This window comes from Neoarius graeffei, chromosome 13, assembly GCF_027579695.1.
Source record: "Neoarius graeffei isolate fNeoGra1 chromosome 13, fNeoGra1.pri, whole genome shotgun sequence".
In the NCBI taxonomy this organism is placed as follows: Eukaryota; Metazoa; Chordata; class Actinopteri; order Siluriformes; family Ariidae; genus Neoarius; species Neoarius graeffei.
The window spans coordinates 62890782-62908548 of NC_083581.1; the positions used below are offsets into that span (position 1 = coordinate 62890782).

General features: G+C 44.3%; 1 protein-coding gene across 3 annotated transcripts in view; it reads right to left on the minus strand.

The window, feature by feature from the left end:
• The window catches only part of noc2l (NOC2-like nucleolar associated transcriptional repressor), a 152046-nt gene that overhangs the window by 95545 nt on the left and 38734 nt on the right, over nucleotides 1–17767 (minus strand). The window lies entirely within an intron of this gene.

Sequence of the window (17767 nt, forward strand, 5' to 3'; positions counted from 1 at the left end):
GATCTATCAAAGTCTGATCTTCATAACACGTTTGTGGAAGTGTATCATGGCACGAACAAAGGAGATTTCTGAGGACCTCAGAAAAAACGTTGTTGATGCTCATCAGGCTGGAAAAGGTTACAAAACCATCTCTAAAGAGTTTGGACTCCACCAATCCACAGTCAGACAGATTGTGTACAAATGGAGGAAATTCAAGACCATTGTTACCCTCCCCAGGAGTGGTCGACCAACAAAGATTACTCCAAGGGCAAGGCGTGTAATAGTCAGCGAGGTCACAAAGGACCCCAGGGTAACTTCTAAGCAACTGAAGGCCTCTCTCACATTGGCTAATGTTAATGTTTATGAGTCCACCATCAGGAGAACACTGAACAACAATGGTGTGCATGGCAGGGTTGCAAGGAGAAAGCCACTGCTCTCCAAAAAGAACATTGCTGCTCGTCTGCAGTTTGCTAAAGATCACGTGGACAAGCCAGAAGGCTATTGGAAAAATGTTTTGTGGACGGATGAGACCAAAATAGAACTTTTTGGTTTAAATGAGAAGCGTTATGTTTGGAGAAAAGAAAACACTGCGTTCCAGCATAAGAACCTTATCCCATCTGTGAAACATGGTGGTGGTAGTATCATGGTTTGGGCCTGTTTTGCTGTATCTGGGTCAGGACGGCTTGCCATCATTGATGGAACAATGAATTCTAAATTATACCAGTGAATTCTAGAGGAAAATGTCAGGACATCTGCCCATGAACTGAATCTCAAGAGAAGGTGGGTCATGCAGCAAGACAACGACCCTAAGCACACAAGTCGTTCTACCAAAGAATGGTTAAAGAAGAATAAAGTTAATGTTTTGGAATGGCCAAGTCAAAGTCCTGACCTTAATCCAATGGAACTGTTGTGGAAGGACCTGAAGCGAGCAGTTCATGTGAGGAAACCCACCAACATCCCAGAGTTGAAGCTGTTCTGTATGGAGGAACGGGCTAAAATTCCTCCGAGCCGGTGTGCAGGACTGATCAACAGTTACCGCAAACGTTTAGTTGCAGTTATTGCTGCACAAGGGGGTCACACCAGATACTGAAAGCAAAGGTTCACATACTTTTGCCACTCACAGAGATGCAATATTGGATCATTTTCCTCAATAAATGACCAAGCATAATATTTTTGTCTTATTTGTTTAACTGGGTTCTCTTTATCTACTTTTAGGACTTGTGTGAAAATCTGATGATGTTTTAGGTCATATTTATGCAGAAATATAGAAAATTCTAAAGGGTTCACAAACTTTCAAGCACCACTGTATATTTCATAAATACATTCAGTCGGTAAACAGGAAGTCGATGTGTGACAGACCTGAAAACCATACACACAGTATAGAACCCCAAGCTGAAGTTTGGCACCAAGTGGCTATGATTTATGATTACTGAGAAAAAGGTGTTTCACACAGAAGGAGATATGGACAGACGGACAGAGGTAAACCAGTATAATAATAATAATAATAATAATAATAATAATAATAATAATAAACATTAAAAGAAGGAAATGTTTACATTCTACAGCCTGTTCACCTCCTATTGACCTCAGGTTCTTCACGTCTTACATACTGTGCACATACCCTGCCTACATTACACTTCAGAATCCAAATCTCTCAAGAGAGGGCCAGAATCACATCCTTAGCTGATTTTTCAGATTAGTTAATGCATTTAGTCTATTTTAAAGAAAGTCATGAACTCAGGGCAAAATTATTAATATACTTTTTGATGCATAGCCATCATTAAATGACATGTACATTTAAAAAAAAAAAAAAAAAAGGGATACATTTGGTAAAGAACTGGGCCCAACTGATAAACCAGCATGTCGATATTATTGGTTGATTCTGATTTACTGGCAGTTCTCTCATATCAGTGATTATAACAGCCAGGAAATAACAAAAAAAAAAAAAAAAGAAAAAAAAAAAAGAGATGGAAGATGGATCCTTCAACCATTATGAGTTGTTATTGTATAGTTTGTCCAGTAGAGGGCACACTGCAACTCCACTGTTGGCAACATGTGCTTGGAACGGCATGAATCACAACAACCAGCTGACCCAAGCACAGTACCAATGTTCCACAGTTGATAGTATCATGATTGGATATGAACGGGGCATCCTCGAAAGGCTCAATCGTTCACATGCGAGGATAGAGCAAGATTCACCACTTTGTGAAAAACTGCGTGGGAAAATTGTCCAGGAGGTTAAGAACAACATTTCTTAACATATAATTGCAAGGAATTGAGGGATTTCACCATCGACAATCCATATAATCATCGAAAGATTCAGAGAATCTGGAAAATCTCTGCATGTAAGGGGCAAGGCTGAAAATGCCCGTGAACTTTGACCCCTCAGGCGGCACTGCATTAAAAACTGACATGATTATATAAAGGATATACTACTACATGGGCTCAGGAACACTTCGGAAAACCACAGTCAGTAAACACAGTCTGTCGCAGCATCTATGAATGCAAGTTAGGACTCTACGATGCAAAGCAAAGATCATACATTATCAAAATCCAGAAACACTGCCGATTTCTCTGCGCCCAAGCTGGAAACGGAATGACACAAAGTGTAAAAGTGTGCAGTGGTCTGATGAGTACACATTTCAAATTGTTTTTGGAAATCTTGGACATTCACAAGTTCAAACGTCAACGTCGGTGATGGTATGGGGGCATCTTAGCACCTATGGCCTGAGTAAACTGCACATCTATAAAGGCACCATTACTGCTGAAATGTGGATACATGTTTTGGAGCAACATATGCTGCCATCCACACGATGGTCTTTTTCAGGAACGTCCCTGCTTATTCCAGCAAGACAATACCAAGCCACAGTCTGCATGTGTTACAATGGCATGGCTTTGCAGTAAGAGTCTGGGTGCTAAACTGGCCTGCCTACAGTTCAGACAGGTCACCCACTGAAAATGTTTGGTGCATTATGAAGCGCAAAATATGACAACAGAGATCCCAGGCTGTTCAGCAACTGCAGTCATAGATCAAGCAAGAATGTGAAACAATTTCATATTCAAAACGTCAACAATTAATGTCCTCAGTTCCCAAACGCTTACGGAGAGTTGTTAAAAGAAAACGTGATGTAACACAGTGGTAAACATGCCCCTGTCCCAACTTTTGGAATGTGTTGCAGGCCTCAAATTCAGACTGAGTGCATAATTACAAAAAAAAACAATAAAGTTTATCAGTTTGATTATTAAATATCTTGTCTTTGTATAGTATTTAATTGAATATAGGTCAAACGGAAGTTGAATACTCAATATGGAAATGTTTTTATTTCAGGGATGAGAATAGGACATTTAAAAAAACTCTGAAATGTCTGCCAACTTTCCCACACACACACACACACACACACACACATATATATATATGAATGTTTTCAAATTCAGTGATGGTTTAAAACGTTTATAAACTTACTTTTATAACATTTAATAATCCCTAGTAGGGTTGGGCGGTATTACGGTAAGAAGGTATCCTGAGGTATCCAGAAGTACCAACGGTATCGGTCTCATTACCGTCATTTTAAAAAAATATATAATATCTAAATAAATATGGAGTACTTGAGGTCATAATATAAAATAATAAATTGAAGATCATCCCGAATAACTGTGTGATCGTATTTTCACTAATTCTATCAATTTCCTAAAGAAGTTCTCATCGCGTGCAGGGTTGTTTATGTCGTTACCATGGCAACCCTGCGTGACATTTGGAGTCTGACAGAAAGCTTCGCAAGAGACTGAGACCGGGGGTGTCATGGCTCAGATGGCTAAGGCACCGTACCATAAATCCGGGGACCCGGGTTCGATTCCGACCCGAGGTTATTTCCCGATCCCGTCTCTCTCTCCCCCGCTCATTTCCTGTCTATCTATACTGTCCTATCTAAAAAAAAAAAAAAAAAAAAAAAAGAGACTGAGACCGCGGTTGAAAGATGGCAAGTCAAGATAACGAGTTAGTGGCAAAAAAAAAATACAACAAACATCGGCAGTGTGGCAGTATTTTGGTTTCAAACCAAACGAAAAATCTAATATGTCCCCTAAGGCACACCATAGCCTGGGGTACTCCACTTCCACGAGATCTCTCCAATGAGTTGTGTTTTGAGTAGGTTACATGAGTAACAACAAGGTAAAATAATATAACGTATGACATTTGGGATGTGGGTAATAAACGTTTGAAATGTCATCTACTGAAGAAACGGAAGAAAACATCGTAGCGTAAACTGTTAGGTTTCTGGTGGGAATTAGCAATGCGCTTGCTATCTTTGTTGGGTGTGTTAAACCGTATGGATTTAAGTGAAATAATTGTAAGGAGTTATGTGATCAAGACAACGTTTTAAGCAAGGTAAGGCCATTTGATTATTAATTTCCCCGCCATGGCATGACGTGGGCCCATATGATTTTGCCTTGTGCAGCTATCACGCATTTGAATTAGGTTCGCCTCATTTGCGCTGAAGAATATGGTTTATCGCGCAGTCTAAACGGACTTGGGTGTTGGTTGATTCTTTTTCTTTTTTTTATTTCCCATGCTTGAAAGGGTATGATCCTGCTCATCGTGTACTTTTTTTTGATGGAGTAGGTGAAATAGTGCTGCAAATGGCGTTTCAACGCAGACATGTGTAAACGACAGTTGAATGCTATTTTCAAGATGAAGGAAGAGTTGCGTGATGCTTTGAAATATCTCTTAATCCATTCATCAATGCACAAAATTCGCTTTGCTGCTTAATCCATACCACAATGCACACAATTCGCTATGCTGCTTTTAAATAGTACATTTGAGGCATAGGCGCACGTTACACAGTAGGCCGAAACAAAATATTTTTTTCTCGGTAATACCGTATACCCCGGGAAAACACAGAGACAGTTTAAAGGTATCAAAATTTGGATACCGCCCAACCCTAATCCCTAGTACTTATTAATCACTAATTCATAAGTAGTAATGATTAATAATCAATAATAATTACTATTACTACTAATTATTATTAGTGGTTGTTAATATTATTCTTATTATTATATTAACAACACTGTTGTAGACGATAAGTAATAAAACTAAAAAATTTTTTGTACAAATTATTTATATTGTACTATATTTAGAATTATTGTATTTTCTGGAGTTCTTTTTAATTGAGTTTTGAAATAAAGGTTGGTTATATATTTATATTAAACTTGGTACAATAAACAAATGTTAATTATGTAAAAAAAAAAGATGCTAATCATTATTATTATTTCCTATAAGCCCCATTTTCCACCTGACTCTTGTGCGCATGCGCGAACCCCCCTGCGTTTCACTCCGGAGCGCTTGACCTCTAACACACACATGCGCGCCTCATGTCCGTGAAAAGCCAGTTTCCCAGTGAGCATGTCCCCCGCGCTGCGGTACCATCTTTAAACACATTTGTGACCCCTCACCGAATCCAGGGACACATGTCGGCCGAAACGAATCCGAGATAATCGCAAAAGAAGCATTTTTTTTTTCGAAATTTGTGATTTTTGTTTTTTTCCATCATGTGCAAGTTGAGATCTTGAAGAATGCAATCAGTATTTCAGATAATAGATTGTTTTGTTGGAAAAGCATACATTTTTTGTTGCAAATTGTCTCGTTTTTGTCAGGACTGTAGCCTGCTGGGGAGTGTGGGTAAATTACCATATGGGCCATTCACATGATGATTTAAGTCTTTTGGGTTTTTTTCGTGAATGAGCTGTATGATCCGAGCTGAGCGCATGGCTACTTAACTGCATACAGGCATGTAATTTCACTATGGAATGAGTTACTAAACAGAGCGCAGAGGAGCCCCGCGAAGCAAACAGACGCACGGTATTTACATCGGAGATGACCATTTCTAGCAAAAAAAAAAAACGCAACCTCGTTTTCCAGATTGAATGGAATACTTGAATGATCGGATGATACACGGACCGTTCTAGGATTACATTCCATCGGAGGCATTGGTGTGTGCAAGGCGCCGTTTCTCTTTCTGATGGGGTAAGTTTATTAATCTAAGGCTGTGTGGTTATTTTTGCATGTAACGGAGAGTGTTGTGGTTTGGTTAAGCCTAGGTCACAACCGGACGTACGATTTTTTGGCCGTGTGATTTTTGGCGTTTCCCAAATCGCTGCGTTTTTTTTTTTGTTCATGGAGAAAGACGCGCGTTGGCCGTAAGTTTGTCTTGCAACCTGAAAAAACGTAAGCACCCGTAGAGTTTGTTTGACATGACAAAGAACCTCTGTGGCCGGTCTGCGGCTCGAAAATCAGCACATCACACGCGCGCTCTCGTGCTTTTCACACGTGCGCTCTCGTGCATTTCTTGCGTTTTTTGCGTGTAGACCGGCTGTAGGAGCACATACGGCCGGTTGTGACCGAGGCTTTACATGAAACTAGTGTTGTGTTAGTTGTGTCATCATCGTGCTATCTTTCTTTCTTACGGTGTGAGTAATTTTTCAACCACAAAACGTTAAAGTATACTTTAGGACTTATTTTTGTACTTCATAATTGTGTTGGGCATACTTTGCATGGAAGGAAAATTGACGTGGTGATCTTTGTTTACATGAAAGTAGTATCGTGCTAGCTAGTAGGGGGTAGGGCTTTCCTTAATGTCATGCAAATGAGCACCATTATGTGCCCTCCCTGCACCTAGAGTAACTGAGATGGAAAACTTTGAGGGCGATTTTCTCCCTTTTCTGTTTTAAGAAGTATACACTTTCAAAAGGCCACACATTCTTCAAATATAAAATAGGCCCTAGTTAGCTATATCTAGGCCCCAGTAGTCTGCCAGCTATAACTAGGCCCCAGCCAGCTACATCCAGACTCCAGCCTGTAACACTAGGCCCCAACAACCTGCCAGCTACATCCAGGCTCTAGACTGCATCATCAGGCCTCAACAATTTGCCAGCTACTTCCAGGCTTCAGCCTGCAACACCAGGCCCAAACAGCCTGCCAGTTACATCCAGGCTCTAGCCTATAACATTAGGCCCCAACAGCCTGTCAGTTTCATCCAGGCTCCAGCCTGTAACACCAGGCCCTAACAGCCTGTCAGTTACATCCAGGCTCTAGCCTATAACATTAGGCCCCAACAGCCTGTCAGTTACATCCAGGCTCCAGCCTATAACATCAGGCTTCAGCAGCCTATTAGCTATATCCAGGCTCTAGCCTGCAACACCAGGCCTCAGCAGCCTGCCAACTACATCCAGGCTCCAGCCTGTAACACCAGGCCCTAACAGCCTGTCAGTTACATCCAGGCTCCAGCCTATAACATCAGGCTTCAGCAGCCTATTAGCTATATCCAGGCTCTAGCCTGCAACACCAGGCCTCAGCAGCCTGCCAACTACATCCAGGCTCCAGCCTGTAACACCAGGCCCTAGCAGCTTGCCAGCAACATCCAGGCTCTAGTAGCCTGTTAGCTACACCTAGACTACCATCTACCAGGCTTGGTGAAATGGCGCTTCTTGTGATTTTGCTTTGTGCATTCTCTATGTGGAGTCTACAAGTAAACAACCCGGCTTCTGTCGTGAGTACACTAGATAATGTTTGCATCTTACTGGATTTTACTTATGGATCTTGGACTCACTCAATGGAGACTATACAAAATGTGCAAGCTCCAAAGCAGTTGGCATTTGACTTGAATGTGTCTTGGCATGTTTTAGATGCTCTACCTCGCTTTCAGAGCTTGCTGGTTTTGAATAACTGCTTTGTATCCAAACAGATATTTCATTTGGACTCATGTGACTTGCCTAATGACTGTTGTATGGCAAAACAGAAATGGTTGATTCTTTTATTATTTATGTCTGGTAATGTGGAACTTAATCCTGGTCCTGAGCTGCGCTGTATTTCAATGCCAGCTGACTTTAAACATCTGTCTGGCTTAAGTATCATTCATCTTAATGTGCGCAGCCTGTTATCAAAGATAGATATGGTTCGTATATGGGTTAATTCAACTGATGCTGACATTGTTGTCATTTCTGAAACTTGGCTATCGAAATTAGTCACTGATATTGATATTAACATTGATGGATACAATGTTTATCGTTGTGACAGACCAAAGAAAGGAGGAGGTGTTGCCATTTTTGTCAGATCTAGCTTGCGCACCAAGGTTGTTTTGTCTGAATCAATCTATAAGCACTTAGAATTCATGGCTTTAAATGTGGAAGTTGCCAACAATGTCAACATAACAGTTGTTGGCTGTTATAGGCCACCATCAGCCCCAAAGGAAGCAATGCATACTTTATCATATCTTTTATCCAGACTTAAATATAATGAACTTGTTTTAGCTGGTGATTTGAATTGGGATTGGCTAAAGCCAGTATCTGATGAATTCAAATCCTTTTGTGATTCTGTGAATCTGACCCAGCTGATTAATTCGCCTACTTGTCCAAATCTTAAATGCATGGAAAAGTCCACTTTAATTGATTTAATTCTTACAAATGTTCCTTATAAATTTTCAGCTGTCGGTGTATTTTGTAATGATCTAAGTGATCATTGTGTTGTTGCTGCCTTAAGGAACACTAACGCTACGTTCACACTGCAAGGCTTAATGCTCAATTCCGATTTTTTTGTGAAATCCGATTTTTTTGTGAGGTCGTTCACATTAACAAATATATGCGACTTGTATGTGATCCTCAGTATGAACGAAAAGCGACCTAAAAGTGTTCCGCATGCGCACTGCAGGATACGACGACGTCACACGCAGTGAGCATGGCCAGTGTTTACGGAAGTAAAACCGCCCGGTTGCGGTATGACTCATCCAATCTAGCTTGAATAGCTGCATCCCCCCAAATGGAAATCAGCTCCCTAACCTCTGCGTCCTTCCATTGAGAAGATTCAGAACCTTCACAGCCCGAAGCATCCCTCGCATTGATGTCATGCGCAGGGGCGCAGATACGTTTTTTGAACTGGGGGGGACAAAGCTGCCAGCAAACCAACCCCAACATGCGTGTCAAACTTGTTGTTAGTAACCATAGCAACCAAGCTCGAGCTCGCAACCTGTGCAGTCTGCGCAGCTCAACCAACCGAATATCAGTCTTTGTTTTGTTTTATGTGAGTTGTTGCAACTATATGTATACACTGCTGTGCACCTCAATAAACCGAATGGTAATTAGTCTTTTGATTTTTTCCGTGAGGTTTGCCTTATGCAAAGAAAGACAGCATAGACGTTTTTTCCTCCCTATAAGTGGGGGGGACCGAACGAGGTGAATTTAAATATGACTCGTCACACCCTCTATCTGCGCCCGTGATTATGCGCCATGTTGTTGTAACTTTTTTTGAGAGACCCGCTGCCTACTTCAGCGCAGAATAGTGACGTTTGTGGCTTGTTGATGACGTGTAAGTCGGATGAATGCGACCTGGCGGTTCAGACTGAAGTCGCATATGAAAAGATCGGATAGGAATCGGAATTAGCACCACATATCCAAACGGCCTGGGTCGGATTTGAAAAAATCGGATCTGTGTCGTTCATATTGTCAATAAAAGATCGGATACAGGTCACATATGGGCGAAAAGATCGGATTTGAGTCACTTCAGCCTGCAGTGTGAACGTAGCCTAAGGTTCCTAAACAAAAGTCACGAATCATTTGTAAGAGGAATCTTAAATTTTTTAATGAGCAGGGATTTTATCATGATTTGTATCACTTTGATTGGAGTAGAATTGAGCTGATTCCTGATGTGGAGACAGCCTGGAACTTTTTTAAAGACGAGTGCACACATATTATTAACACTCATGCTCCTTATAGGAGATACAGAGTAAAAGGTCGTGATAACCCCTGGTTCTCCTCTGAAGTAGCAGACTCTGTTCATGAGCGTAACTCGGCCTGGGCAAAGGCTAGGGCGACGGGTTGTACCTCAGACTGGCTTGTTTTTAGACAACTAAGAAATAGATGTTCTTCTCTTATAAAGAAAGCCAAATCAGAATTTTATCTGTCTGTTACCACTGAGAGTTTAAATGACCCAAGGAGGTTTTGGAAAATGATAAAATCACTCTCTGTGGAAAAAACTGCTCATGTTCTACCTACTTGTGTTATGAAAGACGCTATTGCTGTTCATGACAAGATGGAGATTTTGAATTGTTTTAATGAGCATTTTATATCTTCTGGCTCCTTGTTTGATACTGTTCATTCTAAATCTGAGAGTTTCTGTGCTGAAGTTACAGTGAATACTGGGGAAGTGTTCAATTTTGTACCTTTTTCTGTGCAGGAAGTTTGTAAAGCCTTGAAGGGTGTGGATCCTAGAAAAGCACCAGGGCCTGATCTTATTGAGCCATATTTCTTGAGATTGGCATCAGGTTTTATTTCGAGGCCTTTAACTTATATTTTTAATCTTTCTATAGAAACCAAGGTTGTTCCTAAATTGTGGAAGTCTGCTTTTGTCCTGCCTTTATGGAAGGGAGGTGATCCAGCCTGTTTGAATAATTATAGGCCAATATCAAATCTTTCAGTTTTGGCCAAGATACTTGAAACTCTGGTTAGTAATCAGCTAAAGGAGTTTCTTTTCAACAATGATGTTCTTTCTACTTATCAGTCAGGTTTTAGGAAGAAGCATAGCACCATCACTGCTGGCTTGAAGGTAGTAAATGACATCTTGATTGCACTTGATAGGAAACAGCACTGTGCGTCACTTTTTGTTGATTTATCTAAAGCTTTCGACACCGTTGACCACAGTGTCTTAAAGATTAGACTTCTTAATTTAGGACTTTCAGAGCAAGCAGTAGCATGGTTCTCAGATTACCTAAATGATAGATCTCAATGTATTAAATATGATGATCTTTGTTCAAAATTTGTATCTATTTATAAAGGTGTTCCACAGGGTTCTGTCTTAGGTCCGCTTTTATTTACTTTATATATAAATGACCTAGGACAAAATGTGCCAAATGCAAATTTTCATTTTTATGCTGACGACACGGTAATTTATTCTTGTGCCTCTACTGTTATTTTGGCCATTGAACACCTGCAAAATGCATTTAATGCTTTTCAGAATACTTTAATCCAGTTGAAGCTTGTTCTTAATGCTGAAAAGACAAAATGTATGATCTTCAGCAATTCAAAGACCAGACCACAAACCTCTGCTGTGGTTACTCTGGACGGAAGATGCATAGAAATGGTCAGCTCTTATAAATATTTGGGGGTTTTAATTGATGAGTCTTTCACTTTTAAGGCACATGTGCTCCAGCTAGTGAAAAAGCTGAAACTTAAACTGGGTTTTTATTTTCGCAATAAGTTATGTTTTTCTTTTGAGGTTAAGAAGAGACTTGTTGCTGCTACTTTTTTATCTGTTTTAGATTATGGAGATCTGTTGTACAGAAATACATCTGCTCAGTATCTCCATAAGATTGATTCAGTGTATCATGCTGCCTTGAGATTTATAACGAATGCAAAAGGCTTGACTCATCATTGTGACCTCTACTCTCGGGTGGGATGGCCTTCTTTGGCCACTCGCAGGCTCCATCATTGGTACGCCTTTATATACAAGGCCATTTTGGGTTTGCTTCCACCTTATTTGTGTGTTTTCATGGTGCCAAAGATTATGGGACAATATTCCTTGTGTTCCCTTGATCATTATCTGCTTTTAGTCCCAAATGTCCGTACTGAGTTTGGGAAAAAGGCCTTTGCTTATTCAGCTCCTATGGCATGGAACAACCTGCAAAATGTGTTTAAATTAGATTGTCTAGTTACTTTAAACGAATTTAAAGCTAAACTGAAGGATCTAGAGATGACTTCTTTAAGATGTCGGTGTTTTTAATGTATAATTTCGATTTTAATGTTGTAATATTGTCTCTATGTATTTATTGATCTTTTATATTGTATGTCTGTAACAGTTTTCAATGTTGCCTATCTTGGCCAGGTCTCCCTTGAAAAAGAGATTTTTAATCTCAATGGGACTTCCTGGTTAAATAAAGGTTAAATAAAAATAAAATAAATAAATATTGTCAGATCTCCACATGGAAGGCATCATTGGAAAGCTTAGAAACTGTACTTTCTTGTTAGGGTTTTGCTGGGATTCGAACCTGGTTCGTTGGTGTGATAATCCAGCAAACCCCCACTAGGCCACCAGGGGGATGACTCAAATGCAGAGGCGTGAGGCGGAAGTAGAAAAAGAATCAAAAGGTTTATTTAAACTATATACACTATATACAGGGCAAAACAAAAGACAAAAAAAACCAAAGAGTATAATCCAAAAGAAAAGCAAAGTGCAAAAATACAAAAGCTAAGAAGATCAAAAAACACAGTACAAAGGAAACTGGAGATAAACATAACAGCACAAAGACTCCGTGACAAGAGGACTGAACTCAGGGGTATAAATAGACAAACTAATTAAGGACACAGGTGAAGATAATTAGGCAATTAACACAAACACAAAACACAGGAACAGTGGCGGCCTCTAGAGGCCAAAATAAACACGACATGAAAAGGAAATAACAGCGGCCTCTAGAGGCCAAAACAGTCCTAGTCCTAACAGGACCCCCCCCTCTAGGAGCGTCTCCTGACGTTCCCAGGGCGATCCGGATGGGCCGAATGGAAGTCCCGACATAGTTCTTTATCAAGGACATCCCGAGCAGGAACCCAGCAGCGCTCCTCAGGACCATAGCCCTCCCAGTCCACCAGATATTGCAACCCGCCGCGGACCCGGCGGGAGTCAAGCAGGCGATTCACAGTGAACACAGTCTGCCCCTGGAAGATGCGGGGGGGTGGGGGGTTCCTAGGGGCAGGGGCATACGTAGACGTCAGTACGGGCCGTAACAGGGAAACATGGAAAGTGGGGTTGATCCTCAGAGTCCGGGGCAACTGGAGCCGGTAGGAGACAGGGTTCACCCTGCGCACCACCTTGAAGGGGCCAATGTAGCGAGGAGCAAGCTTGCGGTTCTCCACCTGGTCCGGGAACAGAGGTGGCTGGAACCCGAATTGGCACTGGAATGGCGACAGCTTGGTGGCCGATGACTGCAGGGTGTTGTGGGCGTACTCCGCCCATGGCAGCCAGGTGCTCCACGATGTCGGGTTATCCATAGCCAGGCCTCGCAGGGTGGTTTCCAGGTCCTGGTTGAGCCTCTCCGTCTGACCATTGGACTGTGGGTGAAACCCAGAGGAGAGGCTGGCAGTGGCTCCGATGACCTTGCAGAACCCGTGCCACACTCGGGAGGAGAACTGGGGCCCTCGGTCTGAGACGATGTCCTGTGGAAGACCAAAGACTCGGAAGACATGATTAAACAAAAGTTTCGCAGTTTCAAGAGCAGAGGGGAGTTTGCACAGTGGTATGAAGCGGCAGGCCTTGGAGAATCTGTCAACTAAGACCAAAATGACCGTGTTACCTTGTGACTCAGGGAGACCCGTGATAAAGTCGACTGCCACGTGGGACCAGGGACGCCGGGGAATGGTCAGAGGATGCAGGAGACCCTGGGGACGCTGTCGTGGGTTCTTGGTTCTGGTGCAAACCTCACAGGACAGGACAAATGACCTTACTTCCTTCTCCATGTTAGGCCACCAGAAGCGTCTTTTCAGGAAGTCCAGGGTCCTCCGAGCTCCCGGGTGGGCGGTGAGAGGGGAAGAGTGACCCCACTGGAGAACCTTGGCCCGGGCTTGATGTGGGACGTACAAGAGGCCTGGTGGCCCCGTCCCAGGACCGGGGTCCTGGCGTTGGGCTCGTCGGACAGCCTCCTCAATACCCCAGCGGACAGGGGCCACAATCCGGGACACAGGGATAATAGGCCCGACTTCATTCTCCCTGTTAGTGGCAGAGAACAGTCTGGACAGTGCGTCAGGTTTGGTGTTCTTGGAGCCGGGGCGGTATGAGAGGGTGAAGTCAAACCGACTGAAAAACAGGGCCCACCTAGCCTGTCGAGGGTTCAGTCTCTTGGCTTGCTGGAGGTACTCCAGGTTCTTGTGGTCAGTCCAAACCAGGAATGGATGTTGTGCTCCCTCCAGCCAGTGCCTCCACTCCTCAAGGGCCAGTTTGACCGCTAGCAGTTCTCGATCCCCCACATCGTACCGGGACTCAGCAGGACTCAGGCGGTGGGAGAAGTAAGCGCAGGGGTGCAGCTTTCCTTCCGAATGTTGAGAGAGCACCGCGCCGACACCACTATCCGAGGCGTCCACCTCCACGATGAATGGTTGGGAGGTGTCCGGGAGAACCAGAATGGGTGCCGTGCAGAAGCGGTCCTTGAGGTCTTTGAACGCCTTTTCTGCCTGAGGAGACCAGCCATAAGATCCACCTGTCCCTTTGGTGAGGTCAGACATGGGTGCTGCCACAGAACTGAAGTTCCTGATGAACTTGCGGTAGAAGTTAGCGAATCCTAAGAACCGCTGAACCTCCTTAACGGACTTGGGAGTAGGCCAATCCCGGACGGCCAGGGTCTTGGCAGGGTCCATTTGGAGTTGGCCTGTCCGTACAATAAATCCCAGAAAGGAGACCTCGGGAACATGAAATTCGCATTTCTGGGCCTTGGCGAACAGATTGTTCTGTAGCAGCCTCTGGAGAACCTGGCGGACATGGTGGCGGTGCTCCTGCATGGTCTTGGAGAAGATAAGGATGTCGTCGAGGTAGACAAAAACATATAGGTTAATCATGTCCCTTAAGACGTCGTTGATTAGGGCCTGAAAAACAGCTGGTGCGTTGGTGAGTCCGAAGGGCATCACCTGGTATTCGTAGTGCCCAGACGGGGTGTTAAAGGCAGTCTTCCACTCGTCTCCCTGTCGGATACGGATGAGGTGGTATGCGTTCCGTAGGTCCAACTTGGTGAAGACGGTGGCGCCTTGGAGCAGGTCGAAAGCTGTGGACATCAGCGGAAGGGGATATCGGTTGCGCACAGTGATCTTATTCAGGCCCCTGTAATCAATACATGGTCGGAGCCCCCCATCCTTCTTGCCGACAAAGAAGAAGCCGGCTCCAGCAGGTGAAGTGGAGGGTCGAATAAACCCAGAGACCAGGGCATCTTTGAGGTATTCCTCCATGGCCTTGCGTTCTGGCTGAGAGAGTGAAAACAGTCTGCCACGAGGAGGGGTAGTCCCAGGGAGCAAGTCGATGGCACAGTCGTAGGCCCGGTGCGGAGGAAGAACGGCGGCCCTGCTCTTGCTGAATACCTCCTTGAGATCCCAGTACTCTGTGGGAACTTGAGATAACTCGGTGAGATCAGGGGGCTCGGCAGGAGACACAGGAGAGCTAGAGAGCAGACAAGAGGCATGGCATGCAGGGCCCCATTCCACAACCTGGCTTGTTACCCAGTCTATGCGAGGGTTGTGGCGAGTAAGCCAAGGAAGGCCTAGAATAACTGGGAACTCAGGTGAAGGAATCAGGTGCAGGGATATTTCTTCCTTGTGACCTTGAGACTGGAGGAAAACTGGAGAAGTAACTTGGGTGACTCTTCCATCACCTAACGCTTGGCCATCGAGGGCAGACACAGACAGAGGGACTTCAAGAGGTGCAGTAGGTATATTGATGCTTTGGGCGAAGTGAATATCCATAAAGTTCCCAGCCGCCCCTGAGTCTATCAAAGCTTGACAAGAGTGGACAGACTCACCCCAGGAGATGGAGACCGGGATGTAGATTCCTTGGCCAGGGAGTCCGGGAGAGAGGGTAGGCCCCGTCACAACCCTCCCTCGGCTGGACGGGGCGGTCCTTTTCCCAAGAGTTCGGGACATGATGCTCGGAAGTGACCAGGCTTGCCACAGTAGATGCAGCACTTGTCCCTCCTTCTGCGCTCCCTCTCAGATGCGGAGAGGCGAGTACGACCCACTTGCATGGGTTCTGGACAGTCACTGAAGGAGGTAGACGGTCTCCAGGTAGAGGTAGGGAGGCTGGGGGGGCTCAAGGCTTGGAGGCGTTCTCTCATCCTGTTGTCCAGACGAATAGCATGTGAGATGAGGGTTTCGAGGTCACTTGGGCATCCAATAGAGGCCAGACCGTCCTTGATGGGGTCAGACAGACCATGGTGGAAGGCTGACACCAGGGCAGTCTCGTTCCATCCACTTACTGCTGCGAGTGTTCGGAACGAGATGGCGTAATCTGCGACGCTTCCTCCTTGCCGGATGGACATGAGCTTTCGGGCTGCGTCGGTACTGATGTCTGCCTGATCGAAGACCCGAAGCATCTCTTCAGAAAACAGCTGGAAATCAAAGCACTCAGGTCCCTGTCTTTGCCAGATAGCAGTAGCCCAGGCTCGCGCCTTACCAGCTAATAAGGTGATCACAAAGGCAATCTTGCGGCGATCCGTAGTGTAGGTGGTAGGCTGAAGCTCAAAGGTGAGTTGACACTGGGTAAGGAACTCTCGGCACTCACTGTGCTTGCCGTCATACCTCTGTGGTGCAGGAAGGCTGGGTTCGCGAGGTGAAGAAGGCAGCATTGCAGGAGGCACTGGAGCAGGAGTGGGAGCTGGATCAGGAGCAGGAGATGCAGGCAGAGATGTCAGCTGTGCCAGGGTTTTCCCAATTTGCTGAAGCAGTTCCTCGTGGCGAGCGAGGGCCTCACGTTGGCTGGTGAGCGTACGTCCATGAGCGTCCATGGTCGCTCCGAAGCGTGTCAAAGCTGCCATAATTCCCTGAAGGTTGGCCGGGTAGACAGTTGAAGCAGCCTCTGCTGAGTCGGTCATGACGGAGTCTTTCTGTTAGGGTTTTGCTGGGATTCGAACCTGGTTCGTTGGTGTGATAATCCAGCAAACCCCCACTAGGCCACCAGGGGGATGACTCAAATGCAGAGGCGTGAGGCGGAAGTAGAAAAAGAATCAAAAGGTTTATTTAAACTATATACACTATATACAGGGCAAAACAAAAGACAAAAAAAACCAAAGAGTATAATCCAAAAGAAAAGCAAAGTGCAAAAATACAAAAGCTAAGAAGATCAAAAAACACAGTACAAAGGAAACTGGAGATAAACATAACAGCACAAAGACTCCGTGACAAGAGGACTGAACTCAGGGGTATAAATAGACAAACTAATTAAGGACACAGGTGAAGATAATTAGGCAATTAACACAAACACAAAACACAGGAACAGTGGCGGCCTCTAGAGGCCAAAATAAACACGACATGAAAAGGAAATAACAGCGGCCTCTAGAGGCCAAAACAGTCCTAGTCCTAACATTTCTGAATCTGTCAATAACTCAAAATGCCCCCGGGCAGACATGTGTCCCTGGATTCTGTGATCTGCCACATTTGTGCGATCCAGCGCTTTTTATCGCAAACGATTCTCCTCCTTAGTTTGGGGGTATTTGTCATCCCCCAACCACTGGTTGTTAAACAGACATCTTCCCATAATTATCAACGCTTTCTAGCGCCCATGTAAGCTACCCGCGCATCTCTCACTCTTCACAACCACCGCACCGCACCACACTGCCTCCAGTAGCCTCCTAACGTTAGCTCTTGATCTACGGAACACACAGAAGACGCACAGAACCAATGCTGCCCCCAAAAGGTACGCGGGTCACTTTTAAAATTACAGTTAAAAAAATACCCCAAACCGGATGGAGACATTTCACTCGTTCGGTCCAAGATTAAATTTAATACCTCCCTTTCGAAAATTCCAGTCATTCCAAACAATTTAAGACGTTTTTAGGCCTTGAAAACCGAAAGTTGTATTTAAGACTTTTTAAGGACCCGCGGGAACCCTGGCCTCGCCTTGCGCCGACCCCTACCCCCCCCCCGAAATTTTCTCAACGGGTTTACACGTTTCACAAAAATGACATTTTCAGCGGGAAAAACTCGGAATTCCGCGGAAAATTCTCATCCCTGTTATTTCCATATTATACAGCATCCTAAAATTTTTTTGGACTCTTGGCTGTAG